Source organism: Kogia breviceps, chromosome 4, assembly GCF_026419965.1.
Source record: "Kogia breviceps isolate mKogBre1 chromosome 4, mKogBre1 haplotype 1, whole genome shotgun sequence".
Taxonomy (NCBI): Eukaryota; Metazoa; Chordata; class Mammalia; order Artiodactyla; family Physeteridae; genus Kogia; species Kogia breviceps.
In genome coordinates, this window is record NC_081313.1 from 86,929,794 (window position 1) to 86,947,624 (window position 17,831).

Below are 17,831 nucleotides of genomic sequence, written 5' to 3' on the forward strand. Positions count from 1 at the left end.
AAGGGGACCACAGTGGGCTAATTCCCTCAAAACTGTGTGTCCCAACCTGGAGGGGGTAGTGAGAAGTTTTACAGTAATGGTTGAAAGAGAGTATGATCAGCTCGTGGACATTCTTCTGATTGGTTGGTGGTAAGGTAAGCCAGAGTCCACATCATCAACCTTCTGGTCCCAACCAGTGTGGGATCTCCTGCTTGTGGGCACCATACCATTAACCTCTCCTACCTGGTGGGTGCTTCAGTATCATCAAAAACAGCTCAAACATACTGTTATGTATATCCCTCAATTGGGAACCAGGACCCTGCCCCAAGGCTGCAATATTGTTTCTTTTGACTGTTGCTCCCTTGTCTCCGTATCCCCTCCTTTCCCTAATTAGCAACTATTTGAACTCAAGGGAAGGTTATGGAGGTTGAATGAAGCCAATTTCCTGTAATCAGGAAATGGGGGACACAGAAAGGCTTTTGTGCCCAGGAGTCCCATAGGATCCTGCTTGGTATCATCATGAGAGCACTGTTTTCGAGTCAGTATGGCTTTGATGCAAATCAAATGCCAAAACATACTTCCTTCTGTATAAAAACAAAGCAATGCTAACTTTATAGGGTTGCTGCAAGTATTCCATGAGACCACATGTGTAAAGCACCTAACACAGTATCTAACACGTTGTAGGCACTGTCATGAAGTTTCCTGATTTGTTCCTGTGTGGTAATGATGGCATGCCCAGAGCCCTTGAACTATCATTAAAGAGCAGAGCCCAAAATGCCACTATACCTTTCATGTTCCCTTTAGATCTGCTCTCTTTTAAAGTAGGACAGTCTGACTCATCTGTTGTAATTTTGTTTATGCTCCAAATTATTTGCCCCTTCGTTGGGGAACAGCATCCCAATGTTCTTTGAAGCAGTAGCCCTACACCACTCTCAGTCCATGCTGTTCAGTTGGGGATGTCCACTCCTCACTTCAGAAGAAAGCACAGGGCCCCAAAATGGTCTTAAATCAATCACATGATTGATTTAAGAATGACCATGTGACCCAAACTGGGTCAGAGATTTCCAGGACTTTTACTTGAACTACTAGGAAAGAAACACTTTCTCCACTGAATTGCTGAACTGGTGGGATGAAAACCTGGAGCATTATAGGCTACCAGGAAAGGAGAACTTACCTTAGAATGAAACTAACAGAAGCAATGGTGATGAAGAGAAATTGATGTTTGATGGCATCTTTTAAGTTTTAGGATCCAACTGTGTCTGAAGACAAGCTGCACCTTACCTTTTCAATTATGTAAGTGAATCTATGTGGCAGACAACTTTTAAATTGGTCCTTAATAATCCAATTTTAGCAATCCAACTTCAGGAAGTTAGCAATAATCCAACTTTCTGGATACATGCCTTTGTGTCATCCCTTCCTCTTGAGGGTGGGCTAATGATTTGTTTCTAAGGAATATAATAAGGCACAAGGGATGGGATGTCAGTTGCATGATTAGGTTACAAAAGATTGTGACTCCTGTCCTACTGGCATACTGTACTGACTTATGTTTGCACACTTTGGAGAAGCAAGCTGCCATGTGGATGAGGTCAAGCAGTGAGGAACTAGGACAATCTCTGGGCAACAGCAAGGGAGGAACTGAGACATTCAATTCAAGGAGCTGAAAGTTGCCTCAGGCAGTCCCACCCTTCCACAGCCACTGGGCCAGAGCTCGATCCCCCACACCTGTCAGTGCTTCTAGAGCAGTTGCCTTGCACTGGGACTGGGTGGGGGTGGGGGGCGGATGGAGGGAGTAGCAGGAAGTGACTTCGGTGAGAATAGGAATTTGCTGGTGAAGTGGCGTGAGCCAGACTCTGTACTGACAAGTGTGGGATAAGGACCCTCCCGGGAACCAGGGTACTCAGGTGTTTCTCCTCCCAGGACTTTCCGACGGCTCTGCAGAACTCCTGAGATCCCTTGAGATCCCGCAAGATCTGGCTTCCTTTGGAAAGAGCGTGCACATCAGCTTCCTGGCCGGCTTCCGCCTTCTTTCCTGAGACTGCTACCTACCTAGTCCCAGCCTATTCTCTTCCTGAGTACGCACGCACGCACGCGCACGCACGCACGCGCGCGCACGCACGCACGCGCACGCACGCACGCGCACACGCACACATATACACACAGTCCTTCAGCATTCTGGCCCTTAAAAGAGCCTGCCGATTCTAGGCAGACCCCTTGATCGCAACACCGTGACCTACAGAAACTGAGATAAGAAGTGAGTGTTTTGTTTTGTTTTTTTAAGGAGGTAAATTTGGGGACCATCTGTTACATAGCAATATATAACTAGTAAAACGCATTTAAGTCACTCGGAATTGGACTTGTCTCTACCATCCAAAAGATTCCTGACAATCACCTTGAAAATACTTTTTCATAGCTAAGAAAGAAGCAGGAAGATTGAGCAGCATTAAGAAAAGTACTCAGTAACACATCTAGTGGCCTTATAGGTATCTAAACAAGTGACGCAACATGAATTATTTTCCCGAGTGCTTTTTAACTTGTTCTTCATTTTAACAGCAAAGGAGATAATCTTTAAACACAGAAAGTCTGAAAAAAGTTTAGAAATATCTTAAATGCACTTAACCACTTAAGTACTTTAGAAATGTGTGGGAACTAGCAAAGATAAGAAATTCTCCTAGAAGAGAAAAAACCAAAATATTATTTTTCCTTAAGGAGAATTGAAAAAGTAGGGAAAACCGAACACGTTTTAGAGATAGAAAATGGAAATTCAGTTTAGTTTATTTTTTCTTACAGAATCAGAAAATCTCTAAATAATAAACTGAAAATAACTTGTTTGGTGTTGGGGACATGTTGATGTAGGGAAAGTTTAGCAAAAGGCTGAGCACAAATGACATAAGAGAAATAGCACCCCAGCTGAAACATACAGATGAAGCAAACGTTTAACTATAAACAGGTGTAAGTCGTATTTCAAGTCCTTAACACCAAAAGAGCCCTTAGAAATGTTTTAATCCAATCTCATGCATATTATAGGTGAGGAAACTATGCCCAGAACAGTTACATTACTTTCTAAAGATCAAACAATTAGTAAATACAAAGCAAAGATTGCGTGTATATCTTTAATCTCCAAGTCCATTTCTTTTATAAATCATTACAGCTATATATTGTAAATATTTATAATTTACAGTGCACTCAGAGGACTGAAGGTGAGGACCACAGAGCTCCAAAATTCTACCATCACATTATATTATTTGTCTTAACAAACTGCCTTAAAAACCAATCCTAAGGAAGAACCTTGGACTGATTCTTCATCTCACCCTAACCTGCCAGCAGACCAGCCCCAGCACCAGCTCTGGGATTTGGTTTGGAAGCACTACAACACAATAACAGTTGCTTATAACTGGACTGTTATGACAGGTTGGTACCACTTCTGACTGTTCAGGGCTCATACCATACTGGTTATTAGAAAAATATTTTAAATTTAACCTTGACTTCATCCCTGCATGTCTCAGCCATCACAAGAAGCCCTAAAGCTCAGGTCATTCCTTATGCCTCAGATTCTCCTCTTCAGAAGGCTCTGAATAGAGCCCCATCTAGCCCAGTTTCTTACTCCCCCATGACTGCAGAAACCCGGAGCTCACAGTCTGCCATTAGTAAAGTGTCCTTTCTTCTAAATCTCTCCACGGAAGTTCCTTACCGTCTTAATTATTACCTGGCGGACAATGAGGACATCATTTTTGCTCCTCTCTACCCCAACTAGATCATTATTCCTACCTTTTCAAAAAATCAAGTCATCTAACTACTCTAAAGCACATACCATCAGATAATAACATCCTCTTCCCCCCGATGTAGTCATCTTTTATTCTTCTGATCATCCCCCCTCTCTCACTTCCTCCTGTCCATATCTCCATGCTAAAACAGCCTGAAATCCCATGGTCCATCATTTTAACCATAGTCCCCTCGCTGTGTATACCCTCAGCTCCTTTCTCCTCTGTCTTACACATCTGCCAATAAACAATTCTGAGATAACTCATCTCACTATTCTTTACTTGCCCAAGCAGCTGAACAAACCATAGCTGGAAAAAACCACAGCCATGCTAAGCTGACTGATTGCACTTTAAATTTATGACCACAAATTTCAAAAAAGACCCTCAAACATTGCATTCTCCTGGTCAAATCACTCTCTTACCCTCCAAGATGTTTATAAACAATCAGAAGTTATATGTCTTATATTTGCATTATCAAATCGACTAATATATAAATATGTGTACCCAGATAATATAATTCCCTCCTTTTCCAGTGGATGAATTGTTCATACTCTTACCTAAGTGCAGTTCCTATACTTGCTCACTGGAGCCCAGTCTCCTCTATTTAAAAACCTTTTGTTCCTATAATTAGCCCCTATCTTTCCTGAAGCAACATCATTTTCCCCTCTCTCTCATGGATCATTTCTATTAGTATGCAAGTAAGCTGAAATAATTTCATCTTTAAAAAAAAAAGTTTGACTCCATAGCCTCTGCACCATTTTTCAGTTACTATTATTTCTAAAACTCCTGAGAAGAGTTGTCTATATCCTCTGATTTAACTTCCTCACTTCTCTTTTTCTCTTTACTGCAAAAAAAGGCTCTCATCCCCAAATGTACAACCATTATGGAAAACAGTATGGAAATCCCTCAAAACATTAAAGGTGGAACTGCCATATGATCCAGCAGTCTCATTTTGGGGATTTATCCTAAGAAATTGAAGTCAGAATCTTAAAGAGATACCTGCACTCCCATTTTTATTGCAGCATTATTCACGATAGCCAAGATATGGAAACAAATGTTCATCGATTGATGAAAGGATAAGTAAAATGTGGCATATACATACAATGGAATATTATTCAGTCTTAAAAAAGGAAATCCTGCCATTTTCAACAACATGGCTGGACCTGAAGAACACTATACTAAGTGAAATAAGCCAGACACAGAAAGACATAAACTGTAAGATCTTACTTGCACGTGGAATATAAAATAGTCAGACTGATAGAAGTGAAGAGTAGAATGGTGGTTGCCAGGAGCTGGGGAAGGGGAAAAAGGGAAGGTGATGGTCAAATGTACAAAGTTTCAGTTATACAAGAAAAATAAGTTCTGGTTATCTACTATATAGCATAGTGCCTATAGCTAAGAATACTGTATTATATAACAAAAATTTGCTAAGAGAGTAGATCTCTCATTAAGCAGTTTTACCAAAAAAATCATAATAAAGGAAGTGTCAGGAACCTTTGGGAGGTAATACATAAGTTTATGGCTTTGACGATGGTGATGGTTTCATGAGTGTAAACTTATCCCAAACTCATTGAGTTGTGTACAATAAATATGAACAGTTTTTTACATGTCAATTGTACATCAATTAAGTGGTTTATTTAAAAAAATGTTTTTAAAAAAAGAAAGGTGAATTTAAGTAATTATCTCACAAACCAAAGCTAAGGGAATGCACTGTGGGAGACCTGTCTGAAAAAGATACAAAAGGAAGTTCTTTAGGATAAAAGCAAGTGATACCAGATTGAAGTACAGGTAATACAGCAAGAAAAGAAGATCCTCGAAAAGGATAAATGTGTGAGTAAATCTAAGTGAATTCTTTAACACTATCATGTGAAGTTTAAAATACAGAGATAATTAAAATATTCAACAACAGTATCCAAAGGCAGTTGGTGGGAGGAGTGAGAAATGGAGTTAAAACATTCTAGGTCCTCTACATGTCCAGAAAGTTAAAAAAAATACATATTATTTAAGGTGGATTCTAATAGCTTAAGGATGCCTGTGGTAAAGTCTATGGTAATCACTAAATTAATAATAAAAGAATCCTAATAGAAGTGGGAAATGGAATAAGGAAAAAACACTTGTTTAAAGCAAGAAAAGGCAAGAAAGGAAAGGAAATGGAACAAAAACAGATGACATATTTAAATGGTAGATTTAACCCCAAGTTTTTACTCGAGTCTCTTGAAATGATTTCCAATTCATGACCCCGAGTAAAGTCTTCACTGTCTTCTTTTTACCTCGGTCACTCTATCTCCTACACACCCCACCACTCTTCCTTGTCTTCCACAACTCCTAAACTATCTCTCTAACAACTTTACTTCTGAAGTTGTGAATTATGAAAGAAGATAAATAATATATGAACAGATATAATAAAAACAAAAACACCATATTCATAGAAGTGCAGGAGAAAAAAGAAAAAAAAAACATTCACAGCCGTTCTCCTCTTCATCCCCCCTTCCTCTATGATATAGATAAATATTCCATTCTTGTTTCCTTTACTTTAGGAAAAGATACCTGCCCTGCTGCCAGTGCTCAGATTCAGTCAACAAAGGACAGTTCTCAATCTGAACCAAGAAGTAAGTCTCTTCCTTTATCTGGGGAGCGTGATGGAGGGGGGATGGCTGCAAACATTTATAATTCAGTATTTATACCTGTCCTATTTACGTATCCTCCTTCTCATTTCTATTCCCCAAAGTCTACTTCTGTATTCCCAATACCATTAAATTAAGCAATATAGCAAGCAAATTCATTGAATTTCACAGCTGAAATAAGAGAAAGGGAGATACCTTTTATCCATGTTAAAAAACAATGTAGAAGTAATTAGAAAGTTTTAGTATATAAAGTCAATTTTATGTTTTCTGACTTACTACCTCTAAAAAGCCTTAACTTTCCAATCAGACTCATGCGTGGGACTCTGGGCTTTGCCAGTTGCCTGGCTGTATGACTTTGGACCCCACACCTCTAAACCTCACTTTCTTCATCTGTAAAATGGAGACAATAAAACAATTGAGGTATGGATTAGAAAAGATCTGTAAAATACTGTTCTTAGATTGTAATATATGTCCAGTAAATGTTAGCGCCTCTTCCTCTGCGTAGGTTGTTCAGTGTTTGAATTAAGTGAATATGATTTTTAAAATTCATATTTGAGATCCAGGCTAGCAAAGCTCACACAATCCTCTCCTTCTCCTCCATCTGTCTGCCAACTGACATTCTTTGTTGCTAATCTAAGACCACACCATATGTTCTCCGTATGGGAGACTCGTTCCTGCCCAGGTGGGGAAGCAGACACAATGATCTAATAAGTCTTTGCTGTCTCACGAGGGCAAGTCTTGGGAAAATTTCCAAACATTGAGAGGTTCTGATGAGACACCACAAGCTTGGGTGACTATGTTGTACATTAAAAAAAATTTTTTACTTTCTTTTTTCCTCCCAAGATCCCCAAACTATGTTTCAATTCTGTCATTACCTGTTTCCTTGTCTCTGTTTAGTCTAGCAGACAGGTCAAGACTCTGAAAAAGGTTTCAACATGGGATGTCTGTGTGGTGTCAAGGACGGTATAGATGAAAAGTGTATTATTAAGAGCTGAGGACTGAGTTAAGAGTCAGGCTCTGATCTACAAATACCAAACCTGCAGCATCCCAGCCAAAGGAAATATGCCACTTTGAAAGGGATGCGAAATGTACTCATAGAGACATTGCTACTAGGTGGTTAGAATTTAATGTCACCATATTACCCCAGAAGTAAAATGTATAAGCAGAATTTTAAAAAGGAAAACAAAACAAAATAAAACCCACCACTACCACCATAGTGGTAGAAAGTGCAGAAAGATATACAGAAGGAGAATAAAATTATATTCACAATTTTATTTAAAAAAGGAAACAACAAACTGAGAAATAAATATTTACCTTTTAGTAATGCTCTTCTTCACTGGGTCATAGTAAAACAGCATAACCCCAGACATTAACATGACAATAACAGATTGGGAAATAAATCTCTGAGACATCCTTGCTATTTTGACAGTTACATAAAACAAAAATGAGGCTTTCACTTTTTATTTACTTATATTAAACTAGTTTTTGAAAATACTGAAAAACTCATTTTTAATTCTATGAAGTTAATTTAATTAATAGCTAAATTTAACACATAGGTTTAAGTAACTAAATTCTATCCAGTTGCCTTCTACTTTCAAAATTTTTAACTTAATTCACACTGTTGTAGCCCACACATATGACCTAAGTAAACCACTTAAAATCTCTGAGCCTCAATTTCCACATCCACAATATAGCAATTAAAATCTCTGCCAACCAGTTGTCTCATAGGGAGTGTAATAATAAAGGCATTTTTACAAAGTGTTTTACCTCTTATGAGGAATTACACTAAGACGTTTATTATCATACAGAACAAGCAAGGATTTATATATTATTCATTTAATTGGCTTCCTGCAAAGGGTTTGACAGCCCTGACCTCAAACTATGTGACCTGGCTATGGATGTGCAACATGGTTTGGATCTGTGTGCTATATGCTAACTGGTCAGTATACCATCATAAATTATATTTCTCAGAGAAATGATTTCCCCAGAAAAAAACTGGAGATCAGGCTCAGTTTCTCAAGGGAAAGCACTATAGCTCACCAAAAACTTTACCTTTCTATGTGCATGAACCTGTTGAGGAAGCTTCCCATCGTTTTTCCCAGCTCTTTCCACCATATACTAGTTTGCATTTTGCTACCACTTCAAAGAAATATACAATTAACGAGAGTACATAATTAGTGTTTATGCTATATCCAGCCCATCTTGATGCTTCTCACAGGGAGAGACAGGCAGTACACATTTGAAACTTGCAGTGCATCCAGGAAGTGTGCATGGATCTTAATACTTTTCATTTACACATCTCCAAAAAGAAAATTCAACAGAAAGGTGTCTGCAGCATGTTCAACGACTTATGCGTCTGAATTTATCTGAAGCTCTGTTCTTTAAGCATTCATAAGACTATTCACAAACGTGGTAATAAAAATTGCTTCTGTATTAGGTAGGGAGCTCAGTGTATTTACCTTGTACATGAACTTGCTTAGTTCTACGCACCAGGCCTCTACAAGAATTAAAAAAAAAATGAGAGAGATCTGATATTATATTCAGGTACTTCATTTCTTTCCCAAATTAGTTCTCCTTCTGGAAGATAACGCTGGATAGTTATCCATGTAATACTTTCATTATAACAGAATGGAGAAGAATTGCTTTAGCTCAAAAGAGATATGAACTGGAAAGGTCATTTTTGTGATAATGGAATTCATCAAGGAGACTGAACAGACTCTAGGAAAGATTCAGAAAAGATGTCATTTTCCTCCTCTGTCTGAATTTTTTCCCTGATTATCAAAAGACCTTAGTTCTTTACAAAAAGTGTCCTTTTTTTAATTCACCTGGAACCATGCTTTTAGTTTATCATTGGTCTCACTAAAAAGACATTAGGCCTTTGGGTCGAACTGTGAATTACACTGGGTTATCAAGAGGACCTGAATATTTAACATTTGGTAAAGAGCGTTCTCCATCATGTTTGATTTCTAACCATTTATATTCCAAAAATAGCTTTTCTTTTCTAGACATGAAAGTGGTGCTTTGTGGAGATGGCCCAGTCTCTATGGTTCTAAATTTATCTCAGATTGTACAGGTTCTACATGTGAGATAAGTTTTAAACCTTGGAGGCCTGCATCTTGCTTTCAACTTATGGAATTTCAAATGTTATCAAAAGCAACTTATGTCTTGAAGAGCTTTTGTGGGGCTCTTATAATTTAATTATCAGAAATATAGGTTTTCATAGTCCTTGGCAAAGCTCAATTAAGTTTGACTAAAGACAAAACAACTTATAAATATTTGAGATAGATTCTCCACCCTTCTCTCCATGTTTCTAACCTTCAAACTCCCTCAGTTCCAACCTCTGTTCAACCTTACTAGCTATGTAAACTAGAGGGAACAATTTAACTTCCTGCACTCTGTTTCTTCACCTCTGAGATGAACAGGATATTCCTGCCCTATTTCACAGAAATGTGAGGGAAGTTACATGAGATTAGGTGTGTAAAACTTAATGGTAAACTGTAAATTGTCACTTATAAACTGCCCATTATTCTTATTTTGTTATTCTTTATCTTTCCTTTTTAAGTATTGCTTTGGTCTCCACACAAGCCTATAAGGCAATGTTTACCTGAAAGACTACACATATGATGAGAATTAGAGCAAAATAGGGCAAGCAATGAACACAGAATTGGATGAAACAAAAATAATTATACCCTTGATCTTGAGGGAAATTAGGTTTATTTAGAGAGGAAGGTAGATGGAGAGTTTTTTAAAATTCTAAAAGAAATTTTAAGGTAGTTTCCAGGACTTTCATGGTTTTGTACATCAATTCTGATTTTTTTTCAAATGTAGGCTATGTATTTCCTTAATGGTGTTGTGCCCACTCCCCTTTAGTTAAAATGAATATATGGCTGCATAAGAAGAAAAAAAAAGCCCATAATGGTGTTGACTGTGATCTGAAATGGACAGAAAGAAAAAATAAGCCAAAATAACTGTGAACTGGCAAAGATTGATTCAAATTATTCCATGTACCAGCCACAGGAAAACAGTATCTTCTAAAGAAAATTTCTTTCAGAAGTCAGAAGTAGGCTGGGGATGAGAGGGTCAGTATTTGAAGGGCAGGGGAGAAGGGCTCAAAAGCAAACAATGCAAGTATAGGATGTTTGCAAGTCAGTTGCTCGTAACTTGGGAAATGCCTGGGCTTTAAGGAATAACATGCGGGAAACTTGAAAGCCAACTGAGTGCCCATAAATATATGATATGAAAATAGATGTTGAAAAGTTAGGATGCTCCCACACATTTTAAAAATGTTTTACACAAAAGGAAATGTAAGCATGAAGAAAGCTCAATGGAAGAAAGTGCAAATGTATAAACCATTAGGCCAGTAATAGCATCTGGCATTGTCCGTTGTCATGAAACGTCTTGATATATTTCAGTGGTTAATAAAAGGATATTACCATGTGATAACTGATGGTTTTATACCACCTTCTAACTAGCCTACATGTTGCTGAAACAGCACATCATTTTATGAGCACTCTTAACAAGCAAGCACTAGAAGAATACTTTTCAGTATTGAGATTTTAAGAATAGATAAAGACTACCTTGCATACCTCCTGGGCTTAACAAGGTTTCCCATCAAGAGGACTGTAACTGAAACCAAGGGACCATTATGCATTGGTGAATGTGATGGGGAAGGAGGGGCCCACTAGCAAAAAGAGGGGAGATAAAGGAGATGGTGTAACATCAACGTACCCGTCGTAGTAGCAGAAACAGTGTTTTAACGTCCTGACAGTGCCCTGTTGTCTGTAAATTCATTTGTATTTTTTGACAAGGTTGATATTTAACATTTGGCATATTATTAGTCAAATATTATATATAGTAGTAAGAGGCAGTCATTGAGAATCATTCTCCAAATATTACTAAACATTAATAAAATCTTTAATCCAATGTGGCTAATAATTTATGTTCACCAAGTTGCACTGTCACTATTTTGCACGTGAACTTGGTATTTCTTTAGGAAAAAAATAAGAGTTATGTTTAACAATTAAATTTAGCCTAGTGTGTTTTACAGAATTAACATTCTGGCTAATAGGATTTCAAATAGGATTAGGATTAGACACACAAAAGCCATTATAGGACATGGTGGAAGGATACTTTTAAAATACCTGGCCCTGGGCTTCCCTGGTGGCGCAGTGGTTGAGAGTCTGCCTGCTGATGCAGGGGACGCGGGTTCGTGCCCCGGTCCAGGAAGATCCCACATGCTGTGGAGTGGCTGGGTCTGTGAGCCATGGCCGCTGAGCCTGCGCGTCCGGAGGCTGTGCTCCGCAGCGGGAGAGGCCACAAGAGTGAGAGGCCCGTGTACCACACACAAAAAAAACAAAACAATAAAATACCTGGCCCTATAGGCAAACATAATATCTTTTACAAATAATGAATTAGTTAGGAAGTCTTATCCTATAGGCAAAAAACCCACTTAGGAGTCATTATTATTACTGCTATTATTAATACAAATTAATATTAAATATATAATAATTTTAAAATGACATAATTTATTTGGTTTCTGTTCTACGCCATGCATTGGACCTTTTCCTGTAATGTTCTTGTTGCTCTTAACTACCTTGTGCAGAAGGTGTTGCCATCTTTCTACAAATGAGAAAACTAAAATGCAGAGAGAGTAACTGGCCTAATGTCACTTATTCAAGGTGGAGTTTCAAATCCAGATCTGCCTGAATTCAAAACTTGGGCTTTTTCTCTTACACTGTAGACATATATAGATAGCATTGCCTTCAGAGTTCAATGTACTTAGCTTATAAAGATAGAAAAGTAGAAAACTGAAGTGTTTGTTTATTCTGACTATAAAGTTAATCACTTTTAAGCAAACAGAGGGCAAGCTCCCTATAAGATGAACAGACAATGTTGTAACTGCTGTTGCTGCTTAGATGACATGTATCACTGGTGCTGCTACCCATACCTCAAAATAAGTGAAACAGTCTTGCCATGCCTTGGACCATGCTGTCTGGTGGGACAGGGAAGATCAGGGTATAAATCCTGGGTCTGCCCCTTCCTTCCTTCCTTCCTTCCTTCCTTCCTTCCTTCCTTCCTTCCTTCCTTCCTTCCTTCCTTCCTTCCTTCCTCCCTCCCTCCCTTCTGATTTAAAATACTATATTAGTTTCAGGTGTACAGCATATTGATTCAGTATTTTTGCAGATTATACTCCATAATAAGTTATCTCAAGATAATGGCTATAATTCCCTGTGAATACAATATATCCTTCTTACTTAACTATTTTATACAGAATGGTTTGTATCTCTTAATCCCATACCCCTACTTTGTCCCTCCCTTCTTCCTTCTCTCCTTTGGTAAACACAAGTTTGTTTTCTGTATCTGTGAGTCTGTTTCTGTGTTGCATAAACACTAATTTGTGTTACTTTTTAGATTCCACATGTAAGTGATGTAATACAGTATTTGTCTTTTCTGTCTGACTTACTTCACTAAGCGTAATATTCTCTAGGTCCATCCATCTTGCTGCAAATGGCAGAATTTCATTCTTTTTAATGGCGGAGTAATATTCCATATAATACTATACACACACACACACACACACACACACACACACATATACTGCATCTTCTTTATCCATTCGTCTGTTGATGGACACTTAGGTTGCTTTCATGTCTTGGCTGTTAAAAGAGTGCTGCTAAGAACATTGGGGGTGCATGTATCTTTTCAAATTAATGTTTTCATTTTTTCTGGACATATACACAGGAGTGGGATTGCTAGATCATATGGTAGCTCTATTTTTACTTTTTAAGGTACCTCCATACAGTTTTCCATACTGGCTGCACCAATTTACATGCCCACCAACAGTGTAGGAGGGTTCCTTCTTCTCCATATCCTCTCCAACATTTGGTATTTCTAAATTGTTTGATGATAGCCATTCTGACAGGTGTGAGGTAATATCTCGTTGCAAATTTGATTTGCATTTCTCTAATAATTAGTGATGTTGAGCATCTTTTCATATGCCTGTTGGCCATCTGTATGTCTTTTTTGGAAAAATGTCTCTTTAGGTCTTCTGCCCATTTTTTGATTGGGTTGTTTATTTTTTTGACACTGAGTTGTATGAGCTGTTTATATATTTTGGATGTTAACTCCTTGTTGGTTACATCAATTGCAAATATTTTTTCTGATTCCATAGGCTTTTTCATTTTGTCGATGGTTTCCTTTAAGTTTAATTAGGTCCCATTTGTTTATTTTTGCTTTTATTTCTTTCACATTAGGAGACAGATCCAAAAAAAATTGCTATGATTTATGGTAAAGAGTATTCTGCCTATGTTTTCCTCTAGGAGTTTTATGGTTTCAGGTTTTATATTTAGATCTTTAATCCATTTTTAGTTTATTTTTGTATATGGTGTGGGAAAAATGTTCTAATTTCATTCTTTTATATGTACCTGTCCTATTTTCCCAGCACCACTTATTGAAAAGACTGTCTTTTCTCCATTGTCTGTTCTTGACTCTTTAATCATAGATTAATTGACCATAGGTGCATGGGTTTATTTTCTGAGCTCTCTGTTTTGTACTACAGTAGCTTTGTAGTATAGTCTGAAGTCTGGGAGGTTATACCTCCAGGTTTGTTCTTTTTTCTCAAGCTTGCTTTGATAATTTGAGGCCTTTTGTGGCTCCATATGAATTTTAGAATTATTTATTCTAGTTCTACGAAAAATGTCATGGGTATTTTTAGTAAGGATTGCATTAAATCTTTGCTTTGGGTAGTATGGCCATTTTTACAATACTAATTCTTGCAATCCAAGAGCACAGGATATCCTGGCTCTGCCACTTTCTGACTGTGTGTCTGTGAATATATTATTTAACATCTCTGAATTTCAACATTCTCATCAAAATACAAGGAAAAGTAGCAGCCTTTCAGGGCTGTCATGATTAGGTACCTGTATGAAAAGTGCCTCAGCAGTGGTTGGGACAAACTAGGAGAATAATAAATTGGAACCTCTATTATTCTTTCGAAGGCTGCAACTCTTGTCAAGGCTGAGTGCCAAAGGCTGAGGAAGGCCTGAGCTTGGATGACCACACTATCTATAAAGTATCCTCTTTTAGAGCTCACTCAGAAAGAAAAGGAAAAAGGGAGTAAGCCTAATATGGGACTCCTATCCTGGCAAATGAGAACAAGCTAGTCAATTTCTTCTATCCTGGGAAAAGTTGGCAATTTGATCTGTCAGCTTGTGCTGCCCTTATATTAACTGGCTTCCTTATGTGGCTGTGGTTGTTTTCTCTCTGAACCAGGTTTTGAGGGACACCCTAGGAAGATCTGCAGACCTTCTGATAGATCAACAAATCCATCATTGGACTAGCTGTCCTATCTTAGTACTTTAATTTCTAAATAATGTAAACAATGTGCATGGGGTATATCTGTGTTATATAAAACTATATCTTCCTGAAACTCAGAGAATTATCTTTAGTTTGAATCTTCTAAAATATAGATAGTATTACTATTTCCAAACCAAAATTTTCATATTAATCTTTCAAGTAATATTTCCCATGGTAATATAAGGAATAAGCAATAGGAAAATCAGAATTGATTTACTCACATTTACTTCACAACTTCCTTGAAACTCATCCTTTTCATAAAGAGTTAACAGTTATATAAATACTGAGAAAGCCATTGGATATTCCTTTTTTAATTATCAGTATGCATTTATCCTACAACCAAGCCATTTTGGAAAACTAGAAAAAAGTTTATAAAAATCATGGTGATGAAAGAAAAACCATCTCAACATAGAAAGCCTATGTCATTTAAGAGAGGTGGGGGTCACTTGACAAAGCTGTTGCTGAAGTGAACATACATGAGTAACAGGTACTGCATGGAGTATGTAAAATGTTGTTATCAGAGTGAAGTAAGTGGAATTCTGGTTTTAGGTCTGCCTTCATTGCAGACTACTAAGAAAATCCCCAAATCTCTAAGTATCTTAGTTTTTCTCAACTTTAAGAAAGAAGAGTTGGGAGACCGCTGTCTGCCCAGACTTTGCTGGAAGCTTCCTCAAATCATTTTCATTTTAAAAATGAGAAATTAAGATGCAGAAATTTTGAATAAATTAAGCTAAAACAAAGACAGTAAGCCCTGCCCTGTTTTCTGAGCAGTTTGTTCTGGAGAGCAGGGAAAAGAGTGTGCATAAGCTCGTGGAAAAGATAAAAGATGTGTTAGTATGCAAAAGTTCCTGTCTATTAAGAAGGAAAATGATCTTGAATCATAGAAGGAAGGTTTCAAGATAGATTTTTTAAATGATGCTGAAATATGCTTAGAGGAAAGGATGTGGGAATCTCTAAAAAGAAAATTATCAAAAGCTGTTTCTTGGGGGCTTCCCTGGTGGTGCAGTGGTTGAGAATCTGCCTGCTAATGCAGGGGACACGGGTTCGAGCCCTGGTCTGGGAGGATCCCACATGCCGCGAAGCAACTAGGTCCGTGAGCCACAACTACTGAGCCTGCGCGTCTGGAGCCTGTGCTCTGCAACAGAGAGGCCGCGATAGTGAGAGGCCCACGCACCGCGATGAAGAGTGGCCCCCGCTTGCCACAACTAGAGAAAGCCCTCACACAGAAACGAAGACCCAACACAGCAAAAATAAATAAACAAAATTAATAAAACTCCTACCCCCAATATCTTAAAAAAAAAAAGTGGTTTCTTGGCACGGATTAAGTGCTAGCTGAAGACAAGTTGAACTCTATGACTTCCTGAACTTCCTGTAAGCCTAGAATCCTTGAAATTTAACCCATACTTTCAGACCACACAGTTGTTTTCTTCGTTTATTGATTCACTTGAAAAATGTTTGCTGAGTGTCTACTATGTGCTTGGTTCTGTGCGAAGCTCTGGGCAGCACAGTGATCAACACAGTGCAGTAAGACAAGGCCCTGCAGACGCTCCCACAGAGAAGGAGATTATCTTGAGGGCAAGGGGCAAGTGAAATGGTAAAGTAGGCACAGTCGTCTTCATTCTATTTTCACCAGTCTGTTCTGTGACTCCCTAATTCAGCCTTTGTTTCCTTCTCTTCTTAGTCCCCCATTCAGGTCTGGTCTGTTTTGCAGAGTGCTTTGCTCCAATCTCACCTGCTTTCCTTCTCCCCTTTCCCATATAAAGGACTCAAGTAGGAGGACATTGAGTCTTATTAAATGCTTTCCTAACAAATACATTATTCAGAATCATTCCAGTAGAAGAAAGGGAATTATACTTTAAAAGATGGTATGTATTACTATAAATAATGATTCTTTATGATACTGTGTAGCAAATAACACAAAATGAAGAAAAGGTACTTAGTCCAGATGTGGGAGATAGTTGAAGAGAGGTAGAATTCTTGGTACTCTTTAAATCACATCACCATAAACTGTATTCTTACAAAGCCAGCCCTTGGTCTGTTACATTTTTCCTCAGGGTGCCAAAACTAAGTGCCAAATAGCTGAGGTGCCATAGATTATCTGCTTAAGTATCTCATACCAGTCCCCTACATCGTCCTGAATGAATGTCTACTTTTAATGCTATGTAGATTTCTGTTTCAGTGTGTTTTACTTCTTTTGGCGATCCTAAAACTGCATGCTTCCATTATTTACGTTGAAGTTATCTCAGGGGAAACAAAATGTATATAGCAATAAAAAAGGTGTTGTTGAAATTCTGTTCGCCCCTTGCCTGTTCAACTACCACACAATTCAGACTACACATAGACATAGCCTAGGTCTATACCGTTTGAATGACAAGTTCAAAATGCAGTCAGACATCTGGATGTTTCCAAGTATCCAAGTGTTTGGCATTATGTAGACAAATATATGGATGATGGCCAGTTTGTTAAAATGCTGGAGATGGTTTATGAAGACTCCTCCTTATTACCTAAAGTATTCCACAAGGGCAAAATACCTTCATCCCAGTTTTCCTGTGGAGACTGTTTAAAAAGTGATTTTGAGAAAACATAAAGGGGGCCTGTCTTCCTGCATAATATCAGATACTGGCCCAAAATAAATGCTTTTGGCTAGTCCAATAGGTAAAATTATCTACTTCTAAATTTCAATGTCTGGCATTTCTCCATTGTAGCTGACCTCATGACACTATTCCCTGAAAGGCATTTCTTTCTTCCCTTGGCTTTTCCCATAGCCAGGCAAGTATAGATAGGGCTGGTCCTGCAAAACATAGGTTTCTTAAAAGCAAAGACAAATATAAAGCTTTAGTTTATTCACATTAATTTTTTCAATTTCTACATTTGGATGATATTAACCCTATTTGCAGTGTAAAGCTGACAAGTTCATACAGACTTTTAACACCCCATTAATCTTATTTTGTTAGACTAGGGCATACACCAGCCAAAAACTGGAAATTTGATTAGCTGGTCCCATGCATTAGCTATCTCATTGGTATGGCATTTTAAAATATTTTCCAGATATACAAAGCCATGTTCGTTTTTTCAAGGTCTTCAGGGGGTTAGCAAGAAACATACCAAATAACTT